This window comes from Pongo pygmaeus, chromosome 4 (genome assembly GCF_028885625.2).
Source record: "Pongo pygmaeus isolate AG05252 chromosome 4, NHGRI_mPonPyg2-v2.0_pri, whole genome shotgun sequence".
In the NCBI taxonomy this organism is placed as follows: domain Eukaryota; kingdom Metazoa; phylum Chordata; class Mammalia; order Primates; family Hominidae; genus Pongo; species Pongo pygmaeus.
Window position 1 is genome coordinate 145,221,517 of NC_072377.2, and position 19,512 is coordinate 145,241,028.

The following is a 19,512-nucleotide window of genomic DNA, read 5'->3' on the forward strand; positions in this document are numbered from 1 at the left end:
TCACACGGATAATCCTGGCGCTCACACGGGTAATCCTGGTGCCCAAGGCGGAAGGATCTCTTGAGGCCAGTTCCAGGTCAACTGGGCAGCTTAGCAAGATCCTGTCTCTACAGAAAATAAAAAATAAAAAAGGCCCGGCACGGTGGCTCACACCTGTAATCCCCGCCCCTTGAGAGGCTGAGGGCAGCGGATCACTTGAGGCCAGGAGTTCGAGACCAGACTGGCCAACTTGGTGAAACCTCTTCTCTACTAAAAAATATAAAAATTAGCCGGGTGTGGTGGTGCATGCCTGTAGTCCCAGCTACTTGGGAGGCTGAGACACGAGAATCGCCTGAACCCGGGAGGCGGAGGCGGCAGTGAGCGGAGGTGGTGCCACTGCAGTCCAGCCTGGGCGACAGAGTGGAGACTCCGTCTCGAAAAAGAAAAAGGAAAAAAAATTTGGCCAGGTGCGGTGGCTCACGCCTGTAATCCCAATAGTTTGGGAGACTGAGGCGGGTAGGTCATGAGGTCAAGAGACCGAGAGTATCCTGGCCAACATGGTGAAACCCCGTCTCTACTAAACATGCAAAAATTAGCTGGGCGTGGTGGTGCGCGCCTGTAGTCCCAGCTACTCGGGAGGCTGAAACAGGAGAATTGCTTGAACCCGGGAGGCGGAGGTTGCAGTGAGCCGAGATCCTGCCGCTGCTCTCCAGCCTGGCGACAGAGCAAGACTCCGTCTCAAAAAAAAAAAGAGGAAAGAAAAGAAAAAAAAGCCAGACGCGGTGGCTCACGCCTGTAATCCTAGCACTTTGGGAGGCCGAGGCGGGCGCGTCATTTGAGGTCAGGAGTTTGAGACCAGCCTGGCCAGCATGGTGAAACTCTGTCTCTATTAAAAATACAAAAATTAGTCGGAAATCGCTGGAACCCGGGAAGCGGAGGTTGCAGTGAGCCGAGATCGTGCCACTGCACTCCAGCCTGGGAAACAGAGCGAGACTCCGTCTAAAAAAAAAAAAAAAAAAATTAGTTGGGCATAGTGGCCTGTGCCTGTAGTCCTAGCTACTCGCGAGGCTAAGAGGGGCGTATGGGTTGAGCCTAGATGGAGCCAGTGCACTGCAGCCTGGGTGACAGAGGGAGATTCTGTTTCTAAAAAACATTAAAAAGAGTAACAGGAAGTTTCACCTGGGCCGGGGTTGGAATGTTTATCTAGTTTAGCAGCGAAGTTCTAAGATAAGGTCTGAAATACAATTTACATCTTGTAAAGACTCCACTCCCCTCGCCCAAGCACTAGTTGTAAAAGTTGATTTGATCACAAAGTGACCCTGCGTGGTTGTTTTGGGAGCGCAGAGGCTGGAAGCGAAGGAGGTGGGGGCGTTTCGAGAGCTGTGGACCAGGTGACTGCTGAGAAGGAGACAGTAAGCCGGGGACACAACTGAGGAAGAGCTCTCCAGGGATTAGGAAAGGCTACGTCCTTGTCACTGCTGTGTGTCCCCAGATGGACAACTCCTCAATTGTCTGGAGGTCGGGGGCGTGTTGGACAGTCCTGGTCGCTGAGTCATGCTGAAACACTCTCGTTTTGACTCACTCTTTGTGACGTAGGTCTTTCTCGCCAGTCAAGAAAATATAATCCGAAAGCAATCTCCGGGCTGGCTTTAGCTCAGCGGTTACTTCGACCATTCTTTGATTGCAACAACAACCTCTCTCGGTTGTTCGAGACCCGGGGGCGCTCTCCAGTCCTTTTACCTCTCTGGGCGGTTCGAGACCCGCGGGAGCTCTCTGGGCGGTTCGAGACCCGCGGGAGCTCTCCAGTCCTTTCACCTCTCTGGGTGGTTCGAGACCCGCGGGCGCTCTCCAGTCCTTTTCACTGCTGAAGTTCAGCTCCCTTTCCATGGTAAAAGGAACCAGGGCTCCTTGGAGAAACGGCTGATTTTAGTACTGGGCAGGAAATGTAGAAATGAACGTGGAGCATCTCGTAGAGCTAGAAAGTAAGGAAATGCTTAAAAACCAAGAACAACCAAACTCAACTTTTAAGGTTTTTTCAGTGTTTAGTATGTTCATGTGTTTGTTCTAACAGTTGCCTGTATACTTGTATCTTCTCGCCCTTTTTTACTGAGGCCCACAGGATTTTTTCTTTCAAATCTAGTGGATGTTCTAAGATATACCTTAGACTTGATCATTCCATATAAATTTTCCTAGGTTTCCTTTCGATATGTAGACCCAAGTTTTCTTTTATTATAGTTTTGAAGATTACATCGGTTCCATTATTTTATTCTTCTTCAGAGACTGCAATGTATGTTGGATCTTTGCCTCTATACCACTTTCTCTCTGATCCTTTGAATTACTTTCTTGATTTTATTTTTATTTCATTGACTGTTTTAATACCTTTCCTCAATACCAGTTATTATATTTTAAGTAAAAGTTATTCCTCTTTGGAAAAGCTTTCCTTATGATTTAGTTTTCTTTTCAGAGACTTTTTTTTCTTCCATATCTCCTGCTTTTTTACAAACTGTTTGCTTATTTTGTTCTTTGTCCATTTCTGTTCTGAGTTATTTTTCTGATTCATGGCATTTTTTTCATGTTACCAAATGATTGCTTAAGGTTATCTAATTTAGGTTGGAGTACTGTGTTTCAGTTTTCTGGTTTAATGGTTAGTTTTCAAAAAAATATTGATTTTCACTTAACATTTTTCTATATACCATATCTGCAATTTTCTGTGCATTTTGAAATGTTTTATTTTCCAATTTCAGCAATTACAAATGAGGCAGTAGTGTGGGTGCCTTACCAGCTTTCTTACTTGAAGAGTGCCCTGTTATTTTTGTTTTTGTTTTTTTTTTTTTTGAGACGGAGTTTCGCTCTTGTTGCCCAGACTGGAGTGCAATGGCACGATCTTGGCTCAATGCCATCTCCGCATCCCCGGTTCAAGTGATTCTCCTGCCTCAGCCTCCCAAATAGCTGGGATTACAGGCATGCACCACCATGCCCGGCTAATTCTGTATTTTTAATAGAGGTGGGGTTTCACCATGTTGGCCAGGCTGGTTTCGAACTCTTGACCTCAGGTGATCCACCCACCTCGGCCTCCCAAAGTGCTGGGATTACAGACATGAGCCACTGCGCCTGGCTGGAGTGCCCTCTTTCGTTGGTAGAACAAAATGCATTTTTCCCCCAAATAGGAAGCCCTTTTTTGGAGAGTGGAGCACAGGCTGATATCTTGTGATTTTGTGATTTTCTTTTATATTTGTGAGACTCTTAATTTTCTTTTTCTTTTTGAGACAGGGTCTGTCTCTGTCTCCCAGGCTGGGGTGCAGTGGCACCATCTTAGCTTTGCAACCTCTTCCTCCTGGGCTCAAGCGATCTTCCTGCCTCAGTCTCCTCCAGAGTAGCTGGGACCACAGGTGTGCACTACCTCACCCAGCTTTGTATTTTATTTTTGTAGAGATAGGGGTCTCGCCATGTTGCCCAGGCTGTTCTCAAATTCCTGAGATCAAGATCCGCCCACTTCGGCCTCCCATAATGTTGGGTTTACAGGAGTGAGCCACCGCGCCCAGTCTGGTACTGTTATTCACTGCTTGCTTCCTTTCTCTTCACCTTGAAGCCCTGAAGGGGTACCTCCCCTTCAAGTCGCCTCTTTCCTCCTGCCTTTCCTCTTGCCTTTGCAACATTGCCATTTCCAGTCTCAAACAATTTCACCCCCTTTTAAAATATGTCTCAGTTCTTTCATCTACCAGATCTCGGACATATTGTCAGTATTTCTCCACTCAAGATGGGACTGTCTTTTTCTGGTGGTTGTTTAGCCTTTCTGTGCCATCTTGGCTTCTCTTCTAGAGCATGGCTCTGTAACTGGATCTGCTGGTTTTGGATGTATATATCTGCTTTTATATAAAATGGGGTTTATAATTTTCTCTGTCTGTAAATTATGTTGTAGCCATAGATGGTTTTATTTGTTCTCTTTAGTTTTGTTGGATTATAGGATGTGTGAAGAGATTCAAATTTAGGTAACTGGCGTTATTCTATAGGAATCTGGAAGCCAGAACATTTGTTTTTGTTTTCCATAAAAAATGTTAATTGTGGTAAAATACACAGAATATAAAATTTGGCATATGAACCATTTTACACCTTTTTTTTGTCTTTTTTTTTCCTTTTTGTGGAGAATGGGGTCTCACTATATTGCCCAGGCAGATCCCGAACTTCTGGGCTCAAACTATCCTCCCACCTCTGCCTCCCTAAGAGCTGGGATTACAGGTGTGAGCCAACATCCCCAGCCCATATGAACCATTTTGAAGTGTTCAGTTCAGTGGTGGTAGGTACATTCACACTACTATGCAACCGTCACCACTATGCATCTCCAGAACTCTTCATCTTTCAAAATTGAAACTCTATACCCACTAACTCTCCATCTCCCTTCATCCCTAATCCCTGGCAACTGACATTCTGCCCTCAGTCTCTATAAATTTGACTACTCTAGGTATCTCATAGAAGTGGAATCATACAGTATTTGTCTTTTTGTGACTCATTTATTTCACTTAGCACAATGTTCTTTTTTTTTTTTTTTTTTTTTTAGAGGGAGTCTCATTCTGTCGCCCAGGCTGGAGTGCAGTGAGTGGCATGATCTCGGCTCACCGCAACCTCCGCCTCCCAGGTTCAAGTGATTCTCCTGCCTCAGCCTCCCAAGTAGCTGGGATTACAGGCACCCACCACCACGCCTGGCTAATTTTTGTATTTTTAGTAGAGATGGGGTTTCACCATGCTGACCAGGCTGGTCTCGAACTCCTGACCTCAGGTGATCTGCTCACCTCGGCCTCCCAAAGTGTTGGGATTACAGGCATGAGCCATCACGCCCGGCCAGGACAATGTTATTAAGGTTCATCCATATTGTATCATGTACCACAATTTTATTCCTTTTTAGAAAGGATAAATAATATTCTATTGTATGTCAATACTACAATGGAATATTATGAAAATGGAATATTTTGTTTAGCCATTGTCCGTCAATGGACATTTGGGTTGTTTTGACCTTTTGGCTATTATGAACAATGTTGCTAAGAACATAAGTATACAAATATCTGTTTGAGTTTCCGTTTTCTTTTTTTTTTTTTTTTGAGACGGAGTCTTGCTTTCTCCCCCAGGCTGGAGTACACTGGTGTGATCTAGGCTCACTGCAACCTCCACCTTCTGGGTTCAAGCGATTCTCCTGCCTCAGCCTCCTGAGTAACTGGGATTACAGGCGTGTGACACCAGGCCCAGCTAATTTTTGTGTTTTTAGTAGAGATGAGGTTTCACCATGTTGGCCAGGCTGGTCTCGAACTTCTGACCTCATGATCCACCCACCTCAGCTTCTCAAAATGCTGGGATTACAGGCATGAGCCATCGCGCCCGGCCTAGTTTCTGCTTTCAATTCTTATGGATATATACCAGAAGTGGAATTGCTGGATTAAATGGTAATTCTATTTTTAGTTATTTAAGTAACTGCCATACGGTTTCCCATAGCAGCTATATCATTTTACATTTCTACCAATAGTTCAGAAGGGCTTCAATTCCTCCACATCTTCACTAACATTTATTCTGTCTCTCTCTTTCTCTGTGTGTGTGTGTGTCATTGATAGTAGCTATCCTGAAGAGTGTGAGGTTGTATCTCCTGTGGCAGCTTATTTGATTTTAATCTTTCTTAATCATTAGCGTATTTAAAACTCTAAGTTTGCCTTTACGTACTGCTTAGTTGTAGTACACAAATTCTGTCATGTAGTGTTTCATTCACTTCTAAGTATTTTTTAAGCAGAGTCTGATCTAGTAATATGTGATTTAGTTTCCAAACAAGTGGGATTTTATTTTAGCTATCATTTTTACAAATGTTAATTCCAGGATGCATTGTAGTAGGAGAACATTGTCTGAATGGGGTTGGATATTTGGAATTTATTGATGCTTCCTTTATGGCCTAATGCATGGTCTATTGTTGTAAGTGTTACATGTATATTCAAAAAGAATGCCTGATTATTTTGGATCTACATATTTTTAAAATTGTTTTTTAGCTCATTCATATCCATACTATTTTCAGGTCTATGTGATCTACAGTTCTTAGAGATGCATGTTAAAACATTTCCAACTACAATTGTTGATTTATGTATTTTTTCCTATTTATTTGATATAGTTGGAGATTGTATTGTGGATGCATGTATGCTTATGATGATTGTATCAATTTTGTACTGTTTACTAATTAAACATTTTAAAACTGTGAGGCATAACATACATGCAGAAAGTTTATAAGATATATATGTAGATTTAAATAAATGCTAATAAAATGAATCCATATATTCACTACTATATAATCCATATAATCACCACTAAGGATAAGAAAACGTTGCCGACCGGGCGTGGTGGCTCACACCTGTAATCCCAGCACTTTGGGAGGCTGAGGCGGGCAGATCACCTGAGGTCAGGAGTTCAAGACCAGCCTGACCAACATGGAGAAACCCTGTCTCTACCAAAAATACAAAATTAGTTGGGGTGGTGGCACATCCCGGTAATCCCAGCTACTTGGGAGGCTGAGGCAGGAGAATCACTTGAACCCAGGAGGCAGAGGTTGCGGTGAGCCAAGATCGCGCCATTGCACTCCAGCCTGGGCAACAAAAGAGAAATTCAGTCTCAAAAACAAACAAACAAACAAACAAACAAAACAAAACAAAGAAACTTTGCCAACATTCCAGAAACCCTGTATCTCTCTTTTGATTTTCACAACCCCTTCACTTTTGGAATTAACCATTCACCTGATTTTTATTTTATTTATTTTATTTTATTTAGAGAAGAGGGTCTTGCTATGTTGCCCAGGCTGCAGTACAGTAGCCATTCACAGGTATAATCATAGCGGGCAACAGCCTTGAACTCCTGGGCTCGAATGATCCTTCTGCCTCAGCCTCTCAAGTTGCTGGGACTCTAGGCATGCACCATTCTGCCCAACTCCATTTACCTGATTTTTATTGATTTATTATTATTACTGGTATTATTTTTGAGACAGAGTCTTGCTCTTTCACCCAGGCAGGAGTGCAGTGGGGGTATCTCAGCTCACTGCAGCCTCCGCCTCCTGGGTTCAAGGGATTCTCCTTCCTTAGCCTCCTGAGTAGCTGGGATTACAGTTGCCCGCCACTAGGCCCGGCTAATTTTTTTTTGTATTTTTAGTACAGATGGGGTTTCACCATGTTGGCCAGGCTGGTCTTGAACTCCTGACCTCAAATGATCTGCCCGCCTTGGCCTCCCAAAGTGCTGGGATTATAGGTGTGAGCCACTGCGCCCAGTCTCATTCTTCAGGAAACCATCTAGTTCAATTTAGCTTCAAAGGTTCCCTTTTTGGTACAGTGGGATCTTACCTCTGGTCACTTCAAAAAAGCAATTCTGGATTTCAGAATCTTTAAACTCTCTTGGGACTGGTAAGTGGTTTGAGTCTCCAAGGGACCTAAGTCATGGGGTGTTTGGAGGTGCTCAAGTTGGCGTCTTGGGAAAGGAAATGGAATGGAAATTCAACACCCCACAGCAATCCCAGATAACTCAGAAATCTCAAAGAGAGGCTTCTTTCAGGGCTTTCTAAAACCCTTTCTAAAACCAATGGAAATGTTTGCACTCTGGCTGAGGAATATCCACTTGACCAGTGCTTAGATGAACATGCTGTAGGTACTGGATTATCTTCTGGGGCAATGCATCAAAGTCCCAGATGTCATGGAATGTACGTTCTGGTGGAATTGCCCTTCAGAGTACCTGGGGAACAAAAGATGATCCTTATTACTAAAGATGATCCTGTGGCTTCAGGCACTGACCAGTGCTTAGGTGAACATGCTGTAGGTACTGGTATTATCTTCTGGGGCAATGCTTCAAAGTCCCAGATGTCATGGAATGCACATTCTGGTGGAATTGCCCTTCAGAGTACCTGGGGAACAAAAGATGATCCTTATTATTAAAGATGATCCTGTGGCTTCAGGCACCCTCAAGGCCTCTTGTATTTCTCCCATAACTTTCTCCAAATATGTGTGCAGATTCTTTAATCCAGCATATATTCTAACAACATATTTGTGTATGTGTACATATATGTACCAGGATGTGTATTACTGCAGCTTTATGATAGTGAAACTTAAAACTAGTACATTTATACTTGAATATAATGCAGCTGTTACAATACAAGTGATCTAGGTTTATATGCAGTAACTGGAAGGATCTCCAAGACATGCTGTTAAGTAGACAATATCCAATAACAAGATTCCCAGCAAGCCAAGAAAAACCTTATGTTTTGTGTACAGTTAAATATACAGACTGAGGAAAAGGACTGGAAGGATACACATTGAAATATAAACAGTGGTTAATTGGAGAAAAGTAGGAATTTGGGGAAGAAACATTAGCTGTTTACAGTGCACATAAAAAGAACAGATGTTCCTGTGGTATTAAAAATGGAAATAATTTTTAGGCCAGGCATGGAGGCTTACACGGGTAATCCTAGTGCTTTGGGTGGCCGAGGTGGAAGGATCTCTTGAGGCCAGTTCCAGGTCAACCTTGGCCACATAGGAAGACTCCGTCTCTGACAACAACAACAAAAAAGGCTGGGCCCGGTGGCTGAAGCCTGTAATCCTAGCCATTTGAAAGGCCAAGTCAAGTGGATCACTTGAGATCAGGAGTTCGAGACCAGCCTGTCCAACATGGTGGAACCTCGCCTCTATTAAAAAATACAGAAATTAGCCGGGTGTGGTGGCGCGTGCCGGTAGTCTCAGCTACTTGGGAGGGAGAGGCATGAGAATCACTTCAACCTGGGAGGCGGAGGCTGCAGTGAGCTGAGGTGGTACCACTGCAATTCAGCTTGGGCAACAGAGTGGAGACTCCATCTCAAAAAAATAAAATTAAATAAATAAATAAATAAATAAATAGAAAAAAAAATTAGTTGGGCATGGTGGCCTATGCCTGTAGTCCTAGCCACTCGTGAGGCTAAGAGGGGCGTATGGGTTGAACCTAGATGGGGCCATTGCATTCCAGACTGGGTGACAGAGGGAGAGTCTGTCTCTAACAAAAAAATTTAAAAAGCGTAACAGGACGTTTCACCTGGGCTGGGGTTGGAAGGTTTATCTAGTTTAGCAGCGAAGTTCTAAGATAAGGTCTGAAATACAATTTACACCTTGTAAAGACGCCACTCCCCTGGCCCAAGCCCTAGTTGTAAAAGTTGATTTGATCACAAAGTGACCCTGCGTGGTTGTTTTGGGAGCGCAGTGGCTGAAGGCAAAGGAGGTGGGGGTGTGTCGAGACTTGTGGACCAGGTGACTGCTGAGAAGGAGAAAATAAGCCAGGGACACAACTGCGGAAGAGCTCTCCAGGGTTAGGGGAAGGCTGTGTCCTTGTCACTGCTGTGTGTCCCTGGCTGTACACTCCAGTTGTCTGGAGGTGGTGGCGTGTTGGACAGTCCTGGTCGCTGAGTCATGCTAAAGCACTGTTGTTTTGACTCACTTTGTGACGTAGGTCTTTCTCACCAGTCAAGAAAATATAATCCGGAGACAACCTCTGGGCTGGCTTTAGCTCAGCGGTTACTTCGAGTGTCCTCCAACCACCTCTCTGGGTGGTTCGAGACCCGCGGGTGCTTTCCAGCTCTTTTACTGCTGAAGTTCAGCTCATTTTCCATGGGGAACCATGGAGAAATGGCTGATTTCAGCACTGGGCAGGAAATATAGAGATGGACAGGGTGCATCTCGCAGTGCTAGAAAGTAAGGAAGTGCTTGAAAACCAAAAACAAGCCGGGCGCGGTGGCTCATGCCTGTAATCCCAGCACTTTGGGAGGCCGAGGCGGGCGGATCACGAGGTCAGGAGATTGAGACCATCCTAGCTTACCCGGTGAAACCCCGTCTCTACTAAAAACACAAAAAAATTAGCCGGGTGTGATGGCGGGCGCCTGTAGCCCCGGCTACTTGGGAGGCTGAGGCAGGAGAATGGCGTGAGCCATTCGGGAGGTAGAGCTTGCTGTGAGCCGAGATCGCGCCACTGCACTCCAGCCTGGGCGACAGAGCAAGACTCCGTATCAAAAACAAACAAACAAAACTCTTAACTTTAAAAATATTTTTCAATGTTCAGTAATGTTCATGTGTTTGTTGTAACAGTTACTTGTATACTTGTATCTTCTCATCCTTTTTGCCTGAGGCCCAGAGGAGTTTTTCCTACAAATCTAATGGATGTTCTAAGAGATATCTTTTTTTTTTTAAATTGGCTGTGTTAATACCTTTTCTCAATACCAGTTATTATATCTTAAGTAAAAGCTCTTCCCTTTGGACATCTTATAATTTAGTTTTTTTCTGATTTTTTTTCTTCTATTTCTCCTGCTTTTTTACAAACTGTTTTCTTAGTTATTTTGTTCTTTGTCTATTTAGGTTCTGAGTTATTTTTCTGATTCATGGCATTTTTTTCATGTTACTAAATGATTGTTTAAGGTTATCTAATTTAGGCTGGAGTACTGTGTTTCAGTTTTCCGGTTTCATGGTGAGTTTAAAAAAAAAATACGGATTTTCGGCTGGGCTCGGTGGCTCAAGCTTGTAATCCCAGCAGTTTGGGAGGCCGAGGCCGGCGGATCACGAGGTCAGGAGATCGAGACCACGGTGCGACCCCGTCTCTACTAAAAATACAAAAAATTAGCCGGGCGTGGCGGCGGGCGCCCGTAGTCCCAGCCACTCGGAGAGGCTAAGGCAGGAGAATGGCGTGAACCCGGGAGGCGGAGCTTGCAGTGAGCCGAGATTGCGCCACTGCACCACATCCTGGGCGACAGAGCGAGACTCCGTCTCAAAAAAAAAAAAAAAAGCATGGATTTTCACTTAAAATTTTTCTATATAATATGTCTGCAATTTTCTGTGCATTTTGTAATATTTTATTTTCCACTTTCAGCAACTGCAAATGAGGCAGAAGTTTGGGTGCCTTACCAGCTTTCTTAGTTCAAGAGTGCCCTCTTTTGTTGGTAGAACAAAATGCATTTTTCCCCCAAATAGCCCTTTTTTAAGAGTGGAGCACCGACTGACGCCTTGTGATTTTGTGATTCTCTTTCATTTCTGTGGGACTCTTAATTTTCTTTTCTTTTTCTTTTTCTTTTTGAGACAGGGTCTATCTCTCTCTCCGAGACTGGAGTGCAGTGGCGCCGTCTCAACTCACTGGAACCTCTGCCTCAAGCAATCCTCCTGCCTCAGCTTCCTCCTGAGTAGCTGGGACCACGGCTGCGCGCTACCTCGCCTGGCTAAATTTTGTATTTTATTTTATTATTTTATTTTATTTTATTATTTTTGTAGAGACAGGCATCTTGCCATGTTGCCCAGGCTGGTCTCCAGTTCCTGACCTTAAGATATCCGCCCTCCTCAGCATCCCATAATGTTGGGTTTACAGGAGTGAGCCACCGCACCCAGCCTGGGACTCTTACTCATTGCTTGCTTCCTTTTTCTTCACCATCAAGCCCTGAAGGGGTACCTCCCCTTCAAGTCGCCTCTTTCCTCCTGCCTTTCCTCTTGCCTTTGCAACATTGCCATTTCCAGTCTCAAACAATTTCACCCCCTTTTAAAATATGTCTCAGTTCTTTCATCTACCAGATCTCGGACATATTGTCAGTATTTCTCCACTCAAGATGGGACTGTCTTTTTCTGGTGGTTGTTTAGCCTTTCTGTGCCATCTTGGCTTCTCTTCTAGAGCATGGCTCTGTAACTGGATCTGCTGGTTTTGGATGTGTGTATCTGCTTTTATATAAAATGGGGTTTATAATTTTCTCTGTCTGTAAATTATGTTGTAGCCATAGATGGTTTTATTCATTCTCCTTAGTTTTGTTTGTTTATAGGATGTGTGGAGAGATTCAAATTTAGGTAACTGGCGTTATTCTATAGGAATCTGGAAGCCAGAACATTTGTTTTTGTTTTCCATAAAAAATGTTAATTGTGGTAAAATACACAGAATATAAAATTTGGCATATGAACCAGTTTAAAGTGTTCAGCTCAGTGGTGGTAGGTACCTTCACACTGTTATGCAACCATCACCACTATCCATCTCCAGAACTCTTCATCTTTCAAAACTGAAACTCTATACCCATTAACTAATAACTCTCCACCTCCCTCTATCCCTAATCCCTGGCAACCGCCATTCTGCTTTCCGTCTCTATAAACTGGACTACTCTAGGTATCTCATAGAAGTGGAATCATACAGTAGTTGTCTTTTTGTGACTCGTTTATTCCACTTAGCACAATGTTTTATTTTGTTTTGTTTTGTTTTGTTTTGAGATGGAGTCTGGCTCAGTCGCCCAGGCTGGAGTGCAGTGGCACAATCTCGTCTTACTGCAACCTCCCCCTCCTGGGTTCAAGCGATTCTCCTGCCTGAGCCTCCCAAGTAGCTGGGACTTCAGCCTCCTGCCACCATGTCCTGCTAATTTTTTGTAGTTTTAGTAGAGACTGGGTTTCACTGTGTTAGCCAGGATGGTGTCGATCTCCTGACCCCGTGATTCTCCTGGGATTACAGGCGTGAGCCACCGCACCCAGCCAGCACAATGTTCTTAAGGTTCATCCATGTTGTATCATGTACTACAATTTCATTCCTTTTGAAAAAGGATAAATAATATTTTATTGTATGTGAATACTACAATGGAATACTATTAAAATGGAATGTTTTGTTTAGTCTTTGTCCATCGATGGACATTTGGGTTGTTTTGACCTCTTGCCTATTATGAACAATGCTGCTATGAACATGAGTGTACTAATATCTGTTTGTGTTTCTGCTTTCAATTCCTTTGGGTATATACCCAGAAGTGGAATTGCTGGGTTATATGGTAATTGTACTTTTAATTATTTAAGTGACTGCTGTACTGTTTTCCATAGCAGCTATATCACTTTACATTCCCACCAATAGTGCAGAAATGCTTCAATTTCTCCACATCTTCACTAATACTTATTCTCTCTCTCTCTCTCTGTGTGTGTGTGTGTGTGTGTGTGTGTGTGTGTGTGTGATTGATAGCAGCTATCCTGAAGGGTGTGAGGTTGTATCTCCTGTGGCAGCTCATTTGATTTTAATCTTTCTGAATCATTAGTGTATTTAAAACTGCAAGTTTGCCTTTAAGTACTGCTTTAGTTGTAGTACACAAATTCTTCATGTAGTGTTTCATTCACTTCTAAGTATTTTTTAAGCAGAATCTTATTTAGTAATATGTTATTTAGTTTCCAAACACATGGGATTTTATTTTAGCTATTGTTTTTACAAATGTTAATTCCAGGATGCATTGTTATAGGAGAACATTGTCTGAATGGGATCAGATCTGTGGAATTTATGGCCGAACACATGGTCTATTGTTGTAAGTGTTATATGTATATTCAAAAATAATGCCTGTTTATTTTGGATCTACATATTTTTAAAATTGTTTTTCTTTTCAGCTCATTCATATCCATACTATTTTCAGGTCTATGTGATCTACAGTTCTTAGAGATGCATGTTAAAACATTTCCAACTACAATTGGTGATTTATGTATTTTTTCCTATTTGTTTGATGTAGTTCAAGACTGTATTGTAGATGCATGTATGCTTATGATGATTGTATCAATTTTCTACTGTTCACTAATTAAACATTTTTAAACTGTGAGATATAACATACATGCAGAAAATTTATGAGGTAAATACACAGATTTAAATAAATGCTTATCAAATGAATCCATATAATCACTACTAAGGTTAAGAAAGCATTGCCAACATCCCAGAAACCCTCTCTCTCTTTTGATTTTTACAATCCCTTCACTTTCTTTTGGAATTAACCATTCACCTGATTTTTTATTTTATTTATTTTTATTTTATTTAGAGAAGAGGGTCTTGCTATGTTGCCCAGGCTGCAGTACAGCAGCCATTCACAGGTATAATCATAGTGGCAACAGCCTTGAATTCCTGAGCTCAAGTGATCCTTTTGCCTCAACCTCTCAAGTGCTGAGACTGTAGGCATGCACCATTGTGCCCAGCTCTGTTTACCTGATTTTTATTTATTTATTAATATTTCTATTACTATTATTATTATTTTTGAGACAGAGTCTTGCTCTTTCACCTAGGCAGGAGTGCAGTGGGGGTATCTCAGCTCACTGCAAGCTCCGCCTCCCGGGCTCAAGTGATTCTCCTCTCTCAGCCTCCTGAGTAGCTGGGATTACAGGCATGTGCCACCATGCCCAGCTAATTTTTGTGTTTTTAGTAGAGACAGGGTTTCGCTATTTTGGCCAGGCTTGTCTTGAACTCCTGACCTCAAGTGATCCTCCGACCTCGGCTTCCCAAAGTGCTGGAATTACAGGCGTGAGCCACTTGCCCGCCCCTCCATTTACCTGATTTTTATAATAATAATTTTCTCACTCTTCTTTATATCTTTACCACTTATATATGAATGCCTGGGTGCTATAATTTAGTTTTCCTATTTTGATTAGTTTCATAAATATAGTTATATTGAAGTGTTTGTTTTGTTTTGCTTCTTTTGTTCAATAATACATTTGTAAGATTTATCCATTTTGTTTTTGTTGTGGCTTACTATTCCATTTAATGAATATAAGATGATTTATTTATTCATTTTAATATTGATGGATATTTGTAGCATTTCTAGTTTTGGTTCATTGTTCATAATAACTGAAACCCAGAAAAAACAGATATTCACGTCTTATACATATGTCCTGTGGCACTTCAGCATATATTTCTCCGGGGTACATACCTAAGGAGTCAAACTGCTAAGTATTTAGTGGATTCATGTCTTCAGTTTTATAGTTTTGCCCAGTGGCTTTCCAAAGTATTTCTACCAGCTTACACATCTACCAGCAGTGTATCATGTCCCCAGTGTTTGGCATTGTACAACTTTAAAAATTTTTGCCAATTTTATGGCTGTAATTTGGTACCTCATTGTGTTTTCATGAAAAAAGACAAAATATTCATTTTAAGTGTATAGAATAAATTCACATAATGTATTTTCTTTTTCTTTTTTTTTTTTTTTTTTTGAGACGGAGTCTTGCTCTGTCGCCCAGGCTGAAGTGCAGTGGCACAATCTCTGCTCACTGCAAGCTCCGCCTCCCGGGTTCACGCCATTCTCCTGCTTCAGCCTCCCCAGCAGCTGGGACTACAGGCGCACACCGCCACGCCCGGCTAATTTTTGTATTTTTAGTAGAGATGGGGTTTCACCGTGTTAGCCAGGATGGTCTCGATCTCCTGACCTCGTGATCCACCCGCCTCGGCCTCCCAAAGTGCTGGGATTAAAGGCGTGAGCCACTGCACCCGGCCCACATAATGTATTTTCTTATTTAACCTTGAATGCTGAATAGTGTGCATCTTTTTTTTAAAAATACATCTTTAGATAAAACAGTATATTTTCAAAAAAGTACCCAAATCATAAATTTACAGCTCTATGAATTAATACAAAGTAAACAAAACCATGAAATCACCACACGTCTATAAATAGGACTGTTCCATAAAGCCCTTCTAGAGCCTCCGGTAGTCACTTCTCCCACACTTGTCCTCAGAAGAAAGCTTTAAGGTGATTTCTAATATTATGATTGTTTTGTTTTTTCAACTTTGTATTAATGAAATAATAAGTGACTGATTTTCTCATTCCTCCTTATGTTCCCATCCAGGTACGAACCAGGCCCGACCCTACTTAGCTTCCGAGATCAGACGAGACCAGGCATGTTCAGGATGGTATGGCCAAAGACCCTCATTATGTTTTTAGATTCATCTATTTTGTTGTGTGTAGCAGTTGCTTATTTGCATTGCTGTATGGAAATGAAGTCAAAAGACTTAATACTTTTGAAAGTAGAAATACTTTGGAAAGCAATTTGGGCTCCTCAATATAGTATAGGTTATGAGAGCTACAACAGTGCTTAGCAAGAGGTTTGGAACATAGAACGTGTTTATTACACTTCTTTTTTTTTTTTAAGATGGAGTTTTGCTGTTGTTGCCCAGGCTGGAGTGCAGTGGTGGGATCTCGGCTCACTGCAACCTCTGCCTCCAGGGTTCAAGTGATTCTCCTGCCTCAGCCTCCTGAGTAGCTGGGATTACAGGTGCGTGCCACCACGCTCAGCTAATTTTTTGTATTTTTAGTAGAGACGGGGTTTCATCATGTTAGCCAGGCTGGTCTCGAACTCTGACCTCAGGTGATCCATCCACCTTGGCCTCCCAAAATGCAGGGATTACAGGCGTGAGCCACTGTGCTTGGTCTATACTTCTTATATTTGCAGGCAAATATCTTTTTACATTTGACAAATTGCCTTTTTATTTTTGCTTGAGTTTCCCTAAATAAAACTTCCTTGTTGTACTTATGTATGGTTCTATAATGGTGAATCAAGCCATTTACATTGGTGAATGAGAAATTGCATATTTCATGAATGCATGGAATAGTTTATGGTATTTATTCAAAATATTACACACACTTCTGCTTCCAGGAAGATGGAGTAAATGTAATATTCCCTATTCATCCTGCTAAAACCCCAAAGCATTGTACGTAAAACAAATGTAATACGATGAAAGGCAGACAAAAGGCAGACCAGCTAGGGATCTCAAGACTCAAGGTACAACACAGTCGTAAGTTTTTTTTTTCCTTTTGTATTCCAGACTTGGAACTGAAGAAGCTGGCAATCTGGAAATGCCAATGGATGCAGATTTTAAAAGCCCCAGCAAAAGTCTGCTTTCTCTATTCATTAGGACCAGGATCAGGAAGAGGACAGCTTAGCAAGACATAAAATTCTTAGACAATAACTGTTCTACCCCAGCCAAACACCAAACACACACACACACACACACACACACACACTCCAACAACTATGGCCCCACCCATTTCAGCAAAGGCTGAGTAGGAGCCTAGACTTCCACCATTGAGCAGCTATAAGAAGTTACCCCAAGACCCCACCAATGTGGTGTTAAAGAAGGCCAAATAGGGGACAAGATTTTTATCCATGCTGACCAGTTATGAGGTTCCCCCTTTCCCCTGTGAAATAAAAATAAAGCCCATAGATCCCCAGGCAAGATGAAATGGACTCCTTGTTGCAAAAGAGACCCCAGAAAACTTTAAAAGCTGGATTCTATGGCTTTGGCAAGGTAAGAGGTCGGTCACACCTCAAAACTCCCCTACCTCATTAACTGCTTCAATACTTTCTTTCCTACAGTTAAACGCCTGGGACTACAGTCGTGTGCCACCATCCTAGGCTAATTTTTTTTTTTAAAGGTTTTTGTAGAGATGAGGTCTCAGTATATTGCCCAGGCTGGTCTCAAACTCTTGGGCTCAAGCAATTCTCCCATCTCGGCCTCCCAGAGTGCTGGAATTACAGGCGTGAGCCACTGCACCAAGTCAGAAAACTGAGTTTTAAAAAGATTAAGATTTTTATGTCTATGTAGCTTTCTGTATTACTTTTAAAGTCTTTTGATTGTCACTTTGGTTAAATGAATATTATTTTACAATGACCCGTGATCCTGTTTTGATCAAATATTTTGGGCCTTTTAACATCTTTGACAAACGTCCTCAAAATCAATCTTAAATTAAGTCTTTTTACTTAGAATTAACTTTGAGATTTTCTAATTGGGCCCCTAAAAAGCTTCAACAGATATATCTCTCATTTTGTAGAGATATTTTAAGTGATTAGGCTTGTTTGGTAAATTATATAAAAACATTGTCAAATAATAAGCAATACTAGATCTTCCTCTAATTACACTATATGTTGTTGATATAAATGTTTCAAAATTTATATAAATTCAGAAAGATCTAATGTGTTATCAGTCATAATTCTGGTTGTTATCTTAAAATACTACATATAATGTAAATAACTAAATGTTCTTGTCAACTGAGAACTTTCATTAGATTTTAACCATAGCCATTCTAAGTTTTTGTCATCTACAGTTACTGTTTTTAATTCTTCTCTAAAAACATTTGCAATAAGCTATAATCCAAATTGCTTTTTATCGAAAAGACTTTAACATATTTGAATACCAATTTCTCACTTGGAATAACAAAGTTCTTCCCTCCGCGGAAGACTGGACTTCAACACCAGTATCTGACACCAGACTTAAACAGACTAGGGCTCCACCTCATAGCTGAGAAGAAGATGACAGCTGAGGTGGACTGCCTGTCCAAGATGCTGGACCAGGCCTGTATTTTAACTCGCCCACTTTTGACTTATGACAAATTACCATTGCCATTGCCTCAAGTACCTGCATTATTGACTGATTACCCTGACGCTGGGAATATTATGTATTCTGGAGATCCTGTGTTGCGCTAAAATGCTTACCCTTGTATTCCATTTTTAGATACTTCTAAAATTTTTCATCCACTTCCAAGTCAAAATCCCTTTCCCAGAGCCTAAAATCCTCACTTTAGAAAACATAGTTACCATGCTCCTTGTTAATCAAATACTCCATTACCTTAAAGAATACCCCCAGACTCTAGATAGTGACCCTCAGCAATTTGTATGGAATTTATGATTTCTCTCTTGGTTTAATTTTTTTTATAACTAAAATGGCCACCTCTGTTTCACTCTTCACAATTTTAGTTTTATTGACCACTTCTGTTACCAAACCCACACCTTAACCCTTACCCTTTTGAGTAAAAGATAATTTTACTATTTTTTTAAAAAGGTTTTTGTAGAGATAAGGTCTCAGTATATTGCCCAGGCTGGTCTCAAACTCTTGGGCTCAAGCAATTCTCCCACCTCAGCCTCCCAAAGTGCTGCAATTACAGGTATGAGCCACTGCACCAAGCCAGAAAACTGAGTTTTAAAAAGATTAGGATTTTTATGTCTATGTAGCTTTCTTCTTAGATTCCGGACTCCCACCCTTGCTACTGTACATAACCACTGAATGCCCAAAGAAAAAATAGCCAACACTGACAACAGCTCCTGTTTGTTAGATATCATGCCTCTGCAGGCTTCTAGAAGGCTTGCAACAAAACCAGCTCGTGGTTCACTCACATAATAGATATCTTGTTCATAAATGAACATATAAATGGGCATACCCTTGGAGGTATAACTTGTGCCCCTTGAGGATACACTTTCCTATATAGAATTGAGTCAGATCCCCCAGTTCAAGAAAAGGCACACAGATGCATAAACAGCTGACAAGTTGAAGGACTTTGCCTTCTAGGTCATTATGTCGCCCTCTTTTCCATCCATCTCAATCATAAAGAAAATCTTGCTTTCCAATAAGCTAAAAGAGAGCTACCAAGAGGATATCAGGATATGTGGTAGCATAGTCTTTGGGGTATAATTTTTCTCAGCTACGGAGTATACACTAACAGAGATATGATAAAAAAAATGCCAGCCACCATAGGACAAATTGCTGAAACTACTGCAATAAGTATTATGACACAGTAAAAGTCCTCAAATTCTTTCGCTCAAGTGGTTTTAGACAATCAAATTGCACCAGGTTTTCTCATTGCTAAACAAGGGGGAATTTGCATGATACCCCACACCACTTGTTGCAGTTATATCAATATTATAGGAGATTTAACAACCCATGTAGGTAAGATCACCCAACAGTCTGCCTGGTTACAGGAGGTACAAACCACAGATCCCCTTAATGACG

The 19,512-nt window shown here is 41.6% G+C and overlaps 1 long non-coding RNA gene across 2 annotated transcripts; it reads left to right on the forward strand.

Annotated features, from left to right (window-relative positions):
• Positions 1-755: 755 nt before the first annotated feature.
• On the forward strand, positions 756-17,877 carry LOC129037292 (uncharacterized). Of its 2 annotated transcripts, XR_008502771.2 has the most exons (4): positions 756-1,961; positions 15,579-15,642; positions 15,882-16,004; positions 16,555-17,037. It is a non-coding gene; the product is annotated as an uncharacterized LOC129037292 (long non-coding RNA). The 2 variants fall into 2 exon arrangements; XR_008502772.1 differs by lacking the exon at positions 15,882-16,004 and having other exon boundaries at positions 1,588-1,961; positions 16,555-17,877.
• Positions 17,878-19,512: the final 1,635 nt, after the last annotated feature.